This window comes from Diorhabda sublineata, chromosome X (assembly GCF_026230105.1).
Source record: "Diorhabda sublineata isolate icDioSubl1.1 chromosome X, icDioSubl1.1, whole genome shotgun sequence".
NCBI classification, from domain to species: domain Eukaryota; kingdom Metazoa; phylum Arthropoda; class Insecta; order Coleoptera; family Chrysomelidae; genus Diorhabda; species Diorhabda sublineata.
In genome coordinates this window covers 25,776,695-25,793,763 of record NC_079485.1, presented here as the reverse complement: position 1 = coordinate 25,793,763, position 17,069 = coordinate 25,776,695, and the positions used below count along the sequence as shown (strand labels likewise).

Below are 17,069 nucleotides of genomic sequence, written 5' to 3'. Positions count from 1 at the left end.
TCGATAAACTTATCGTCTGCAGGGACTGCAGTATTTTTTAATACAAAACAAAAAATACTGCTAAATTTAAGTATTGAGAAGTGGCAACATTCAATAAAAGGAGGAAAGGCTATAGGATGGGAAATAGAGAAATAAAAACTTTCGGCTATGCAGATGATGCTATCCTCCTAGCAGATAGTGAAGACGACCTACAAACATTGGTCCACAAGTTTAACATAGTAGCAAAGAAGCTAAACATGCTAATTTCATCCCAAAAAACAAAAACACTGGTCATTAGCAAAAAAAAACGATTAGATGTAAGATAGAAATTGACGGTACCAACAGATTATGGAAACTAACTACTTAGACATCACACTATCAAGCTATGGAGATGTAGAATCAGAAGTAAAAAAACAAATACAAAAAGCCAATAGAGCAGCAGGCTCTACAATATAGAGAAACAAACATTAGAACGGAAACCTAGACCAGAATTTACAAAGTTGTTATAAGACCAATAATGACATATACAGCAGAAACGCGACGGGATACGTCCAAAGCACAAAGAATGCTGGAAACAGCCTAGATGAGAATACTGAGGAGAATCATGGGGAACACCCACAACATGTAATGTGGAGAATATTAAACTGGGTTTCGGCTAATTTTTCTTAAACTTGATGATAGTTCAAAGCAAGCTGATTAAAAGTCTCAATAGGTACTAAGCCTCAAAACCCCCCAAGCCTCTAAACTTCCAAAACTATCTCTGAAAAGCCTATCTCGATGTGCCCGAAACCCCAATATCCCCCGACCCTATTAAAAATATTCTTGAAGTGTTCTACATGCTTTTTCATTTTCAAAAGCATAGAAATTTCTCTTAAAAAATATTGACACGACATTTAATACTTAATCTTAATATGTTTTCATTGATTACAGACTTTCAAGTAGCTTTCTTTCAATTATCAGTGTGCCAAATTTCCAAAAAATTGGTCTTTACTAATATTCCTCCTTCCAGAATACTCTTGGAAATTTCAGTGGTCTTTATAAAGAAACTTTTAATTAGCTGGCTTCAAACTATCATTGTGCCAAGTTTCAGAATAACTGTCCGAAATACCACCTCTTATGGTACACTCGGACTTTTAAGGTTTTTTTGAGGAGGTTGAATGTTACTCCAAACTATCGTTGTGCTAAGTTTCAGAATGGCCGAAACCCATCCTCTAGATATACTTTTCGAGTTTTTTTTGGAAAGGTTTATGGGGTTTCGTGTTTATTGAGACTTCTAGTCAGCTTACTTTGAACTATCATCGTGCCAAGGTTCAGAACAATTGGCCAAAACCAAATCCCTTCCTTCCAACTTACCTTCCGACATTTCGTGGGCAGTTTTAACGTGGTAGGAGGGGAGGGTTGGGGCTTTGTTTCAATTGAGACTTTTAATCAGCTAGCTCGAAACTATTTTTATGCCATGTTCCAGAAAAATTTCCATAAAGATTAAACGGGGTCCTTTAACTCTTGGTAGTTTGATTCTAGCCTGTATAGCTTTTAAAACATCATGGTTGTATTTTTTGATTATGTCTTTGCAATATGTGACGAAAATGGACTATTTTTTTGATACATTTGTCTTACTAACGCCTAATGAGATTTTCAATGCGTTTTTTCTTTATTAATGTAAAACAAAAAGATGTTGAGAAAGTAATAAAGAAAATGTTTTAGTTTATTCTTCTATATAATTGAAAATTTTCACAACAAAATGATTTGAATAGGATTTTATGACTCACCAACCCAGCAATTTACTCATTCTCTTTGTAGGTAAGTCCATATTACCTTACATAAGTTTATTAATAAGACGCTCAATTTAGTTTTGTTTATACAGCAATAAACTGTTTTTAGGATTTTGTGTGTCAATTATAGATAGAACTGCTATACATTAAAATAGAATGCTTGTTTGTCGAGTACCGTATAATTTATTTTCTCCTATTGGAAATACACTCTTTATCTAGTTCTGAATAGTTTCCTGTATTAAATTAGAACTGGTGGCTTTACAGTCGAGTGGAAATTGTGTAATATTGAAAAATTTCCAGTATATACTACATACAGATGAACTGTCGGTTTTGCGTAATACTTATGTGATTATACTCATATTAATCGTGTATTTTCACCTTTTACCAACTTTTATTGTTTGTATTGTCTAACTGAGCTTTCAATAATTACAAGATCATAAGAATGTAGTACATTGTATGAGGATTAAAAAAAATACTTGAAAATTCGGGAAAAACAAAAATATCTATACTGATCCATTTTGAAAGTAAAATTATTTGATACTGGTCGTGGAATAAGAATTTTTATTATACATGAGAAGAGGTCGGAGAAATTTGAAACATCAAGATACGTAGTGAACGAAAAGATAATATTTCTATTTACTGATATCAATTTTATAATTACAATCACTCCTTTCCTCTCTTTGTCATTATAAAACTCATTCAAATTAACAATCATTTTCCCATATAGAGACCAACAAGTTGATTTTATTATTGATATAAAATTTCTCGATCTGCAGTCTTGGGGTGGTTATAAGTGAGATTTTTCATATATGTATGCGGCTCTGCAAATACCGGTTTTCCACCTTTACTTTGTAACTAAGAGTGTTTTTCACAAGTAACTATCAGTTTTTTTTTGAAATTTTCACAAGAAATGTGTAAATATGTAACAATATATTGAATGTAATTAATTTTTTCAAATGATATCACTTGTATATTTTTCCATTTTTCGCTTGCTGATCTCTAAAATATACATACGACGGCCTCTCTCCCATTTTAAAAACTACATCGTTTTGAATTTCAAGATTCACCTGGTTTATACCAAAAAACTGCATTGGTAACAAAATGCCGCACATTTGTCAAAATGAAAAACAACAAAGCTGCAAGATATGAATATATTACTTTACATCCAGATCATTCATTTCCAAGAAGAAAAAATACATTTATTTATAGTTTTGTTAGAGTCTTTATATGTCCCGAAATGCGCATGAAGATTCAGATATCATGAAAGGGTGAAGGGTGTAAGCCAATTGGCACATCCCGGCAAAGGTAATACGAAGAAGTCGCAATCAGTCTTCTGAAGATGAACAATTGGAAGAGGGTAGTTTTGGACAGTAACAACTGGGGAAGAAAAATTAGGAAGTTCAAGATCTGTAGCCTGCTGTAGCACTTTATAAGAACAAGAATAGATTCTATATTTGACTGGAAGAAGTGTATTAGAGAATGAAAATTGAGAGCTTGGCTTCATTTCTTAAGTAATTAACAAAAAATCATAGATAAGAGAGTCAAATTTGAAAATCTGATTAAAAACATGTTAAAGTTTTTTAATGTTTAATCTACAGCGTCAATACTATGTAAAATACTATTACTAACACCTGCAAAATGAAGGTTCTATGTAGCCTTGCAGTTAGCTACGGTTTTTTTATATCTGCTAAACAAGTTGAATACCTTAAGTATGTCTATGTTTCTACGTCGAGTCATCTTATAAACACAATACAATATCTCTTGGTTACTTTGCCAATATTTACAATTCTGATTCAAGAAAGGTGATTCGAATTTTTTCATAAAACTAATTTGTCATCTTTTCTTAAGATGTTTGTTTGTTATTTTCAAGAAGGTGATTCCAATACCAGGATGCCTCCACCAAAGAATCATTGCATGTTTCAACTATGCAAAACAGTTAACATGCGACTTTCTTCCAAAGGAAATTTTAACTCCAAAGACATAGATTTCATTGATAAAAAATTTTTATATCCTTTTCTAACCAATTGTACAGATCTTTGTGGTCCCAAATATCCTTGTCTGAATTGTATCACTGATCGAATGTGTATTGTGTATTGTAATGATGTTTGGATGGGTTTATTTGGAAAGAAGCGTATAGCATTCAGTTTAAATGTAACAGTGACACTAGTGACCGTGTAATAATTTAATTCAATTGTCTACAATAGTAAATTTCACTGAACGCTTGGAATTGGCCACATTTGAGCATAAAATGTCACAAATAACTTTTGTAATTGATCTTTACCCGGAAATTTAAACGCTTCAGTCGTTTGTCTATAAAAGGATTCTCATCGACTAATATCCGTTTCTTTACGACAAACTAACGAATAAAATTATTGGTTTCATGGTTAATGATCTGCATCGATTTTTCTTTTGGTGTATCTTTGCAGTGACAAGAGTCCACTAAAGTATACGGTGGCTCAAATAAAGTATAAACAGATAAAATTTAAAAAAAAACTCTTTAATTCTCTTTTGTAAATAGTATTGTTATCATAAGCAACAATTTTGATCAACACTAATTATTTTTGTAGGCACAAGAATTTAATAAGGAATAAAACTGAACACAAGAAACTCCATTTTAATCCATTAAGCGTTCGAGCTGATTATCCATTCTGTCACTCTATCACAAATATTGTCGCTTGAAAAGAAAATTGGTTAGGTATCAAACGTTGTTTTTATCAACTTAAGTGATGAATATAGGATCGTGCTAGAAATGTGAAAACTATATGCAATAAAACCGCCTTCTAAAATGACCTCATAGGTGGAATATCAAGTACGAGCTCCGATACGACGCGGCTTTAGAAATTATCGTTTGTATAATTTTATGCTGAAGTGTGACTTTTCCAAAAAAAATTCCAAAACAAGAGGAATACCAACAATTTTTGGTGAAATATTTTGGCGAGTTTGTGAGTAACAGTATTTGAATGGTATGCAGAATTTGAGAGAGGATCTTAGAGGACGAACCTCGTCCAGTGCAATTATTTCATAGAACGTTGAAGTTGGTGGGAACATATTGGGTCGAAGCCTCACAAACAGCATAATTATTAAAAATCACTTACGTCTAAACAAGCGATGTGCACGATGGGTACTTCATGTGGTAACTGATGCAAAATAAACAGCTAGGGTGGATTGGGTCAAATTTATGATAAGAAAAATTTTATACTGGACACAGCATTATTTTTAACATCGTTTGAGGTATGAATCGTGGAAGCAGTTGATGACTTAAAAGAATTGACTCCTATGAAAATTCGACACTCACACAGCGTTAGAATAAATGGTGGCTACTTTCTTATCGAAAATCAAAGAACAATGACTGCATGAGTTTACATAGAATAAATTGGTAACAACAGGAAGTTTAATTGCTTCATTTTTATCCCGACTACTAAGGAAAAACAACGACAATGAAGTGTTCAATTTACCAAATTTAAAAAGAGTACTAGTAAGATTTTTCTATGAATAGTCTCATCAATTTAAATGTGTGAATTTCAAGAGAGAGTATATTGAAGAAATTTGAATTTTTTAAAATAATCTCTTAGTTTATGAGTAAATTTTAAGCATAACCCTCGTAATTAAACCAGATAACGCAACAATTAAAGTTTTGGATTTACATTAAAATCATATTTTAATCTATCAAATTGTCTGAAAACTACCAGATGTTTTTTGAATTCAACTGCGGAAAATACCAAGCACTGTGGAATTCACACGATATCCTTAAATTATAATTTAAATATGAAAAAAAAACGTCGTATATGTCAGAGGTTGCATTAACACTTTTTATTTTAAACACACATACAATTATTGAAACAAGTTTTGATCAATAACTTATAGTTAATAAGTTATTGTATTTATTAAACTTTATGAACATGAATATATTAGACAAACTTATTACGATACTTTTTATTTCGATACATCAGGTTGTATCTTGTTCCTCGGTCCCAAATCCATGAAATTTTGTAGTTTTTATGTATATATTATTATTACGTCAATAAAAAAAGATTAATTATGGACACTGTGTATTGGTGTTTGTTAGTATCGTGTACCATTATTTTTCCACCTATGTAATAGATTTACCGCAAAAGGTAACCACACCTTTCACACATCGTTCTTGCATTAATTCGTTACAAAAGCTTGATTAAAAATATCTAGCAAATACATTATTGCTAAAGGCCAGGACTTGATTGATTTCTATCAACTGGTTACTATAAAAACTTATATCATAATTTTTTGGAATACAGGGTGTGTTCTTACCAATTTCTGATAGGTTCAAATACAAGAAATAGTACCTCTAAACGTTCTAAACCAAATACAATTATTAATAAATTAAATATATTTTATAAAGATCTAGATATGGCTTACGTACTACGAAAATATCTATTACCAATTTGGTTTTTTAGGGAAGTAACTTTTTATAAGGACAATTACTATCTTTTGTTGAATGTTACAAATATTTTTTGAAATGATTTTGGCTTTTATATTATTGGGGAAACCTTGAAATTTGATTAGAACGGATAGTAAAAATATTATATTCGCTACGACTAAAAGTGTTATTTGCATAAAAACGAAATCAAAACGTGAGACCTTCCAAAATTAAAAGTTCTATTGACCTCGTATTTTGAACATTGCATAGTTTATTAACAAATCTATTAATTCCATATCTATTTTATCAATATATCTCTTGTGTTAATCTGATCTATATATGAATAGTTGTTATAGTCGTGCAACATTTATTAAATTGCAGTCTCCACCTTTTGCTGCAAGGTAATCAAGCAGGTTAATTGTTGAACCGTTGTCAAAGCTAAAATCCTGTTGTTTAAGCAAATTAAAGTAGATTGAACAGTCGCTTATTGTAAATATCAAGGATATCATTATGTAACAACAATTATAACAACCACAAACTGGGTATCACCTACAAGTTTTTTTTTGAGTTAAATCAAGTATTTTGTTCTATGTGAGATAGCAACACCATAAACTTTCAATTATTTCTTGATCGTTTTGCATTTACATGGTGAAAAAAGTACCAAGCAATGTATGTTTTATAAAAAGATTATAATATAAGTGATTAATATAAAAGTTTATTGTGTAAATCATCTGTTCAGATTCGAAAAGATTATAACGAGGTACAAGATTAAGTAAATTCTCAATTGAATATCTTTAGCAAATTATCTAGTGAATAGATTTGCATGAATCACTCGTAATTATTATACTTGATATATTTTCAACAAGAAACAATAATAAATATTCTTGATGAGATTTTGATTTATTCAGTTCTAGTATTTATTATATTCTATTGAGTATATCTATCTAACTTAGTATCTATATATTCAATATTGTTTTTTTGTATTGGATAACGACACTAGATTTTATCTAATAAATTCAACTGCTAAAATACTTCAGATAACCATCAAGGCATATGTTACAGAGAAGGCATGTACATCCCGTTCCTTGAGAATTGTGAAATGTAACTACTACATCAGCCTACTATACTTAATAGTTTATGTTTCAAATAAATATTTTTGAACTTTAATATTAAAATAATAGAAACTGACATAAATAAGTCTTTGAATTCAAATACTAAGTGTATTTGAATGAAATACAATAGCGGTCGAAAGTTTTTGCTTACTCTATAGTTTGCATGATACAAAACAAATAAAAACAATTCACAATTTTGGCATTCTCTGTAACAATTTCGAAAAATAATTCGTCGCCTATTTGATTCCATTTTTCAGGATATTCCAAAGTTATGAAGTATCTTTTGAATTACCTGTCCAATTTGTCACACAACAGGTTGAAGACGGGCGACTGTGAGGGCTCAATCATTACTATTAGTACATTCTTACTTTCCAATTCTTTCAAATACTCTTTGCACATCTTTGAGGAATGCTTGGTATCGTTTTCATGCTGGCCAGAACGTACTATATTTTCGTTGAATGTTTTTTATAACCTTTTTTCACAATCGCTTGAATTTTTACCAGGTTTCTAGTCGCTCTTCTTTCAAAACATCCCCAAACCATCACCAAGCCTCCGCGTTGTTTGTAGTCGGGATTAACATCCGTTCTTTCTTTGATCTGCGCATACCCACTCTTATCTTATACCCAAAAACCTCAAGCTTTGACTCATCATTGCATAATACTCTCTCGCACTCTTCATGCGTCCAATTCTTATGTTTTTTTATCTACTACAACTCTTAATTTTCTTTTGACGTCTTAAAAGAGGTTTCTTTATTGCCACCCACTCAGATCCAAGTTTTTTATATTATTTCGATACAGAAATGACGTAATTAAGTTCGGAAATATTCTTGATACCATAAAAGAAATGAAGACCATTAAAGTTTTCCCTGACGATTTTATAGAGACACCATACTGCAATATCAAGATTCCACAAAACTGCAAATGTCTCATCTCTGATCTGACAATTCGTGAACAAGTTGAATTTTATATTGGTGCCCTTTTTCTTTCTCTAAAATTTTTACTACATGCGACTGACTAACATTTTCTTGTGAGGTAACTTTTGTTGTAGTTGCATGAGGGTTGTCTTTTAATTCGTATTCATCAAATTTTGCAAATATTCTGCTTACTGTGCTTCTAGCCATTGAAGGTCCTCCATCATGCGTTTTGTTAAAAAAAGCACATTCTTCTTCACGACTTGAAGTCTATTGCCTTAACCATCATTAGATTTTCTAAGCCTTCTCTTTTGATGGAACGAGTATAACGGTATGAAGCTAGTTGTAAGACTGACACTGATAAACAGTTGTTTTTTTAAAACAATTGGAAAAATTGATAAAAACAGATTTTCTTAATAACTCAAAGTTTCAAGTATTCCAATTATATAGTGTTTTGTTCATAAATTCAAAATCAGGTGTTTCTTAGTAATTCTCTCAGTTTTTTCTTGTGTGACGTGTTTTCGAGTTTTGTTTTTCTAAAATAAACGTTGTATGTTTTATGAATTTTGTCCGTTACTTTGTTCTAACTAATTGTTTGTCTACTCTCAGCTTTAATCTTGAAACATGTGCGTTATAACTGCCTACCATACAAATCAATAAATCATTAAAATTATTAGGTCAGGTATACTGTTTGGTATATCAGTTTATTATGTGGTTTTTGATAAATACATTACCGTCGTAGGTGAATGAACAATCATTTCATGTGGTATAAGTATAAATGTTACACAACCACTTGAAACTGTTTCTTTTTGACGTAATCTGTTGATTTGTGCTTACAGCAATGATTTGACTGAACCACAAATCGTATAGAATTCGTTTCAATCAACTGTATTATGATTATTTATAAAAAGAACACCTGCCCCAAAGTCATTGCTTGACTTTCAGATTATTAAAAGGATAAAATTAAATTATTTTTATAGTGTCTCGATTGAAATATATTGTATTTTTCAAGAAATTGATTAAATAAAAAAATGAGTGAAGGTTAAGCATGTATCTTGTCGTTATTCAAAGCCAAGGCTGTGAACGGCTACTTCAAGTCATATTTCCCACAATCATAAGATTTTTTTACAGTATATGCATACATAAAAATATGTGACTTTCATTACTTTGTTCAATATTAATAGCTGAAGATGTATTATGTAATTTTTCAATACTGAAATGTTAATCATTCCGCAATGTCGAACAATCATTTTTCTTACAGGGCAACTGTTACAACACAACATGCTTTATAGTGTTCAGACATATGATGACTTAGTGGAAATATTTTACTTACGCAATTTTTTGGCAAGGCAATAATTCTCAGTTTCTATATTAACCTAAATATTATTGGATATTCGTTTTTATTTGGAGATATACTTCATTCGGTGCATTTTTTATTTTCGCACACCGACATGTAGGGAAGCTTGGTAACCATATTCAATAATTATTAGGAATATTTCTGAAATAATTAGTGAATAAGCTGAGATAAGGAAGACACATATATGGATTAATAGAAATGTAACGAAAAATTAATATTTAGAACTACAGAAACAAATTACTCCTACAGAACCATCTGTTTCAATTACTTTTGAGAAGATTTGATCCCGGCAAGACAGTATTCAACATTACTTGGAAATTATTTGTAAACCTCAAATTTATCACCCTATTTTGGCAAAAAGACCTAATACTTTTTTAAGTTAAATTCTTTTCTTTTTTAAATCAATAAATTATCAAACTTTAAACTTATCAATACCCCATTGTATGGTTATATTTTGTTAACTCTTACTAGCGTTACTGAGGCTTGCGTTTTTTGTACTTTTTTAGCTTTTCGATATAAAAATACCTTATTGGTATTAAATTTTGTTGTACAACAGGTGTATGTTGGTAACTGCTCAATAATAATTATTAAAATACCTAAAATGTATTACACACAAGTTATAATTCAATACACGAAGCTGAAGTAATAATCCCGGATGATAGTTTCTGAAAAGAAGTAATGTTTCCAAATAGATTTCAAAATTTAATATTTCGAATGCCGTTCTTCAGGAGAAAACAACTACTTTCTTTGCTAATGCCTCGATGACATGGATGTTAGACACTTTTCATTCTCTGAGAGCATGCGGTATTAAAAGATTGTCATCTCTTTGATTAGTACGTTTTCAACCTTGCCCCCATCTTTAATCCTTAATAACAATATTACACACAATAAAGAGACAATTTTTTGACCTAGTTTCCGGCTTCTACTTTTTTTGTTACTCAACTATTTCATACCTTGCATACGATTATATAATCATTAGTAACATACTAATCAAGTTTTCAATAATAACAGTGCATTGATGTGACAAAAATTAGTCTTGATGAATCAATCTGAAAGTAAAAAAACTGTCATGTAATCAATCTACCTGTAAATACTGTACATTATAGTAAATTTCAAATGTCAAAATGACACATTCATAAAACTTCCCACCCTTAACATCTTCCTTTGAGTAAATAAAAATTAATTTGTATCTAAATGAATATTTGTAATCCTAGAGCTAGACACATTATTGAATTGAAAGAAGTACAGTAATTTAATTGGTATTTAATTCTTTTCCTAATAGTTTCCTATAACTTTTTCCATGAGAAGCTGCATTATTGTTGTTGTAATAGAGAGAGTAAGAAGAGTAGGTGGTATCGTCCCAACTCTTGAATAATAATAGGAATATTGGTTATTTTCTCTTCTAAAAATATGTGTCGAATTGTGCTTTCAATTCAAAAAAGGTTCACAGTAGACAATGATATTCACAACCGTTCTCAATCAAGTTTTTATTGATAAATTTCAGATGAATTTGTTAATTGTTCCCCTCGTATAAATTTTTAGGTAGAATAAAACAAAAAGTAGAGAATAATACAGTTCTTCATTTCTTATTTGAATGAAAATATGATATAAATTCAAATTTTCTCATTTGTTTTTTGTCGTGATCCACTAGCTATTAATAAAATGTCTTAGTCGTGAAACAACTGAAGTGCGTATATTTAGTCAAATTTAATTTCCTTTCTCCTAGTTAGATTTATAGTAGGTATTCTAAACAATTCGTTATTCAAGAATTTTAATGAAGTTTTGCCACTCATTATTTACATTTTAGTCAAGTAATAAAACGTAACAGCTATTGAGCAATTTCTGGTTCCAATATGTAATAATTCACGTAAAGCTGATTCAATCGTCGTTTTCGCCCATATACGAGTACGAGCATCACAAGAACGATAAAAATTACGTTTATCTACGACCACCATCAAAATTAAGCATTTGAAAACTCATATAACTGCGTAAAATTACATATTATATAAACGTCGAAAAACGTGCAAGAAATAACGGTGATTTTTAAATAGTTTTAAGTTTCATTTAACACTATTACCTTAGGTAATTTTGTGTTGTGTGTCCTGTCAAAGTTTTTGTAATTGTAATAATTTTGAAGTGTCATTAAGAATTGTGGAATGTAATCGTAACTTGCAAAATATTTTCAAATTTTGATTGATAAAACACTGATTGTTAAGCTAAATAAACAGTAAAAAATCAAGAAAAATATACATGAAGTCATATGGCGATTTTTAAAATTAGTGTAACACTAAAAAATCAAAAAATACACGTATTGCGTATATCTCAGAAAAGTCTATGTCACAAATCAGGTTTCCTAGAAATTTACAAAAAATAACACATTACCCAATAAGTTGTGTGACTAACTAAAAAATCTATTTTATTTATCAATGTAATCTCCTTCAAGAGCAATATATTAATTCCAACGTTACTCTAACTTATCGATACCGCTCTTGTAGAAGGATTTGTCTTTTGCCTCAAAATAGGCTTCAGTTTCAGCACTTGCTTCTTCATTTGAGCTTAATTCATTACCGGAGACCATTTTTTTGAGATCAGCGAATAGCCAGTAGTGGCCAGATATGGACGTTACGATGGATGAGGAAACGTTCGAAGTGTAATTCATTCTATTTAACCATTGTTGCCGTCGACTTGAGAATCGATGCATTGTCACTGAAACAGTGGTGTTTTCTTCTACATATGTGTGAGGCAGTTTTTTCTTGATTTTGCATTGATTGTCTCTCCCATGGAGAACAATATTCCATACGCATCCTAAAAAACTGAAGTCAACACTTTCCCAGCTGACTATTGTGCCTTTGGACGCTTCGGACGTAGTTCAACGGCTGCATTCCACTCAGATGATGATTGTTTTGGTTCCGGATGATTCCGGATCAAATGGATGGTCTTTGCAACCTTCATAACTAATAAACGTTTTTTTGACATATCTCAAGAATAAATGTACCCAACAACCTGTACCCAGATTAAGATGATCCATTATAGCAAAATATTTGAATTTGCAAAATCCCAAGGACTACTCAGGCTTTACGCGATCGTATGCTTCTCTAATTGCCGATTCGGGAATAGATATATTAGTACCCGGCAGGTGGAAATCTTCTACCGTCGCAGAGGGCTACATTGAAAATTGAAAGTCGAAAGCCAAGAATTTGAAAATATGCCCAGAGCAGAAACTTCTGCACTGGAGAAGCCAGAGCTCAAATCGACGCTGGTCGATTTTCTCGATACTGGGGCGCCTTCACTTCAAAAATAGAAACTATAACGTCACAATTTTTGAGTAGCGAGGTTACAGTGAAAGAAAAAGAATTACCAAATGTGATAATTAATAATATAAACAATCATCCAAATTTCACTGTAAATATTAATTGGAGTAATTAAAATCAGTTTTTATGTTAGATTATGTAAAACTCTGTTACAAAAATATGTTTATAATTCTGTTTTCAAAAAATTATTTTCTGTTCTTTCCGTTCAGCTATTGGATTAACGTAGTGTCCTTTTCAGAATCAGTTTTATATCATTTTTTGACTTTTCTGTAAAATTCTCTATTTGTTGCGATGTGCTAGAATCAAGCCGACGATATGTAATATATACTTAAGGAAAAGTATTTTTATATGTGGTCGTAGATAAAATACTATATGATATTCATGCACTTGTATGAGAAATAACTATTTAGATAGTGAGTTGCTTTTAAACTAATTTCTCTTAATAACCTAGTCAAAGACAAATAAAAAATATACAAAGTGAAAATCTATGAAATACTAGAATTATTATTAAAATTAAAATGATGAAGTCAATAAGTTCTTATGTCTCAATCATATTATGCCATTATCTGTATTAATAATTCACCGGTGACCTACCATCACTCATGAGAACATTATTTAACAACAATTATAGCTGATTGTTGGTTTGACTGATTCTTGTAATAATGTCTAGGTATTGAAAAACTTAGATTATATAACAAAACGTCGCGTCGGTGGTGAATATGGCAATAATTTGTCGAAAATCATTAACGTAATAATATAATACTTTCACTCATGAAGGCTTTCACTTTTGGTATCAATACGCAAATGAATTTGGAGCAGTGCGTTGAAATGCGAGCTGTTTACAAATATAGTACAAATGTTAGATGCCGGTTTCTGCAGTCGTGTGTCTAAATTGCGCCAACTTTCCCGTGCACTAGTACATTCTAGGTATATACCGAGTGGTCTGTTATGGAATTTATGTTAACTACAGAAAGGGTGTACCAATCTTACGACAAATAATAGATATCTCTAAAGTTCATATTTTGAAACTATCTCGAACTATTCAAAATGTTGTATAAGTGCATTACAAGTCAAACATATGATTTTTCAAATGAGAAACCCTCATACTTTACCGAATTATTTAAGAGGTAGTAAAACGTTTATATGGACGGGATTCCGAATACTTCCAGTAAATCTTAGGTTATAAGTATGAGTTGACGGTTTGTCTATCCAAATTTTTAAAAATATGTGAATCTACAGTTAGATATCAGTAAAATTTGCCACCAGAAACATTTGAAAATATATTATTGAGACTTATTTTTACTAGAGACAGAGCTCCATGACATGTATAGCTGACGAACGGTATGTATTGAAACAAGCGGCTTATAAAATTCCTGTGAAAGTGCGAGCTATGATTTTCTTTTAATGGGCAAAGAATCGTCAAAGTATAGGCAAAGAAGTAATAAGCAGACTGCTCGCGACAAAATAGTTTCGCGATTCAAAGTGATCAAAGGCTAACTTGTATCACCTGGGATTGAACTATGGTAACCTACCTTACATCTGATTTCATGCGATATTCTAAAGTGTCTGCGTACGTTATCTGATAAGTTGAAAGCTAGACGAATGAACTGTATTATCATTCTCCTCGGAGAATAGAGCTTGGTTTTATCGATTAAGCATGAGTTGTTGAAACACCTTGAATCACCAACGATAAAAAAAAATTAAAATCACATCGTCTATCGATGAATTCCATATTTTGGAATTCATATCTTACTTCGACAAGTTTACGTGGAGCCATCTGATGTGAACGACCGGTAATATTGGGAAAACGTGTCAAATCTAGAGTCCCATTTCAAATCCCTACTTATGAACCTGTTTCGGAAATTGAAGGATTCAACACAATGGACAGGGAACTAAATTCCACTCAAGTGAATTTGTTTCTTTTGTATTTATTTATTTAACTTGTTATCTTTTTTTGACACCGCTAGTAGATATATAATAATCCCCTGAATGTAAAATTTATTTATTTATTCTAATTTTATAAAAGTCAAAAGCCACAAATCATTTAGAAAAATAAATCGTAAGGACCATCACAGATGAAGCATGGTTAAACATAAATAAGTAGTCTGTGTGGTATTTATTTTTTTTTTATTAATAAAACTAGTGTTTCTACAAATTATTTTAGTTTGAACCTCTTACGTTTTTTTTTGATGTAATCTCTTTATTTTACAATTTTATAGTTTTCAACCGCATCACACGATTAGCTACGGTTTATATTGTCCATTATTGTACATAAAAAGTACCTCGATAGTTAAGTTTCTTGTTTTTCAAGTAATCTTTTTGTTGGAATTATTCGTTTATCATTATTATCTGAATTCGTGCGTAAATTTGCAGTTAACTTCATGTTTGTTCCAGTTTAGTTTTTGTCTGGTAATGTAATAACAACATAAAGGAATGTTATTTGGTTAATAATGAAGATCGTGAGTTCAAATATCGCATGTTACATAATCAATTTTGAGACTGTTACCAATTGGTCTCGACCATTGTATAATTTAGTGACCAGCTCGTGAAACAATCTATTGAAGTGTCCGTGGAATTAAAAAAAAGTACGATGTAATAAGTCAAAAGGTTATTAAAACTTTCACCTGAAAATCACGAAAAACATGAATGAGACACTCAAAGTTGCCCACAATAAATAAATATCGTGGTATTTAGAGTAACAATTACATGAAACTCTCTTAAATCCTATTTGTATGAGTCATACAAGTTATTATTTAGAAAATTTATTGTAAAGTTTTGTCGAAATATTACTTCACCTCAAGCTGTTTCATATTGTACAACTGAACTTAACTAGAACGTATATATTCCTAGATAAATCCTTCACTAGATTGATTGTCTATCTCTCGTGTATTATCATGTGAATTGTTCACACCTATCTAATTATGTTTTGTGTATAACAAATGAGAATTAGCGTATCTCATACTAGATAAAATTTCTTAATGACTTACTGCACATTGTTTCGGAATCAAGATGACCTCATTAGAAAATCTATGTCTTAATAAACTAGCAGAATACATAAATTAACCTAAAACTAGCTTAGAAAAAACTTTTATGGTGTACAAAATTTATCATTACTTAATAGAGACGGAAATAAAACTTCTACTATATTTTGATTATTTGTCATTTGAACAAAAATCAACCTTCTGCAATATTCTTAACCAATTTTAGTTGATACTGAATGAGTTTATACGGGCAAATAAACTTATATCGAAAAAAATTAATCCAAAACTTAATGTATATACAACAATGAAAGAAAAAATTGCATATGCCAATTAGGGATTTCCTGTAATAAGAATCTAATGCAGAATAAATATATGAAGCACGTCGGTTTTTCTTCATGTACGAATGGTAACATAGTTAGCCTATAATATTTAGATGGTTTTATTACCATGGAAGTAGAACGATTGAACCATTGAAATATGGTTAACTCATGGTAAGACATGACGGATCGTATTAGTCTTGATCAAGTTTTCGTACACATGACGTCTTTCCTTTCCTACTTCCATGATTCTGACCAAATTTACTACGTCTAGGTGTTTACGCCTGAGCTATCAAATAACAATCATTCTCAAATTACTGTAAAATTGGAGTTTTCTAGAAATGGTGGAGTTTAAATATTATTTTATACGAGGTTGGCTACCTAAGTTTTGAGATGGACAAATAAAAACAAATATTTATAATTGGATATGGCTCGCTCTATTGTTCTCAAAATATTTTTTCTTTCTTTGCACCAATTGACACGGCTTTTTTTGAGCGCTGGTTAGTTTATACAAACAAATCATTTTGAAGGCCAAATTGAACTAATGCCCAATTATGCTTCAATCTCACGAGATGCCACACGATGATCTTGCAATATCAGTTTACGCACAGCATCGATGTTTTCTGGCACAACAGCCGGTTTTGGAGGACCTTGATGAAATTCATTCTGTAACGAAGCTCGACCACAATTGAATTCTGAACATCAGCGAAACACGGTGGCCCGAGATGGTGCGTTATCTACGCGATTTGATTGGCACACTGCTGTTGGTTTAACATTGCACAAAATATTCGCGATTTAATTCTATTTTCAACCAAGATTAATGTTTCAGTTATCTGTAAACAACTCAAATAGCACTCGTATGGCAAGACATTCTGAATATGTTCACCATTAAAAATGTTAAATTTCATGTCAATGTTAGACTTGACATATTCACATC

At 31.1% G+C, this 17,069-nt stretch overlaps 1 protein-coding gene across 4 annotated transcripts in view; it reads right to left on the bottom strand.

Moving 5' to 3' along the window:
• LOC130451413 (uncharacterized) overlaps positions 1-17,069 on the bottom strand; it is a 111,612-nt gene that overhangs the window by 57,584 nt on the left and 36,959 nt on the right. The gene's annotated exons all lie outside the window — the stretch shown is intronic.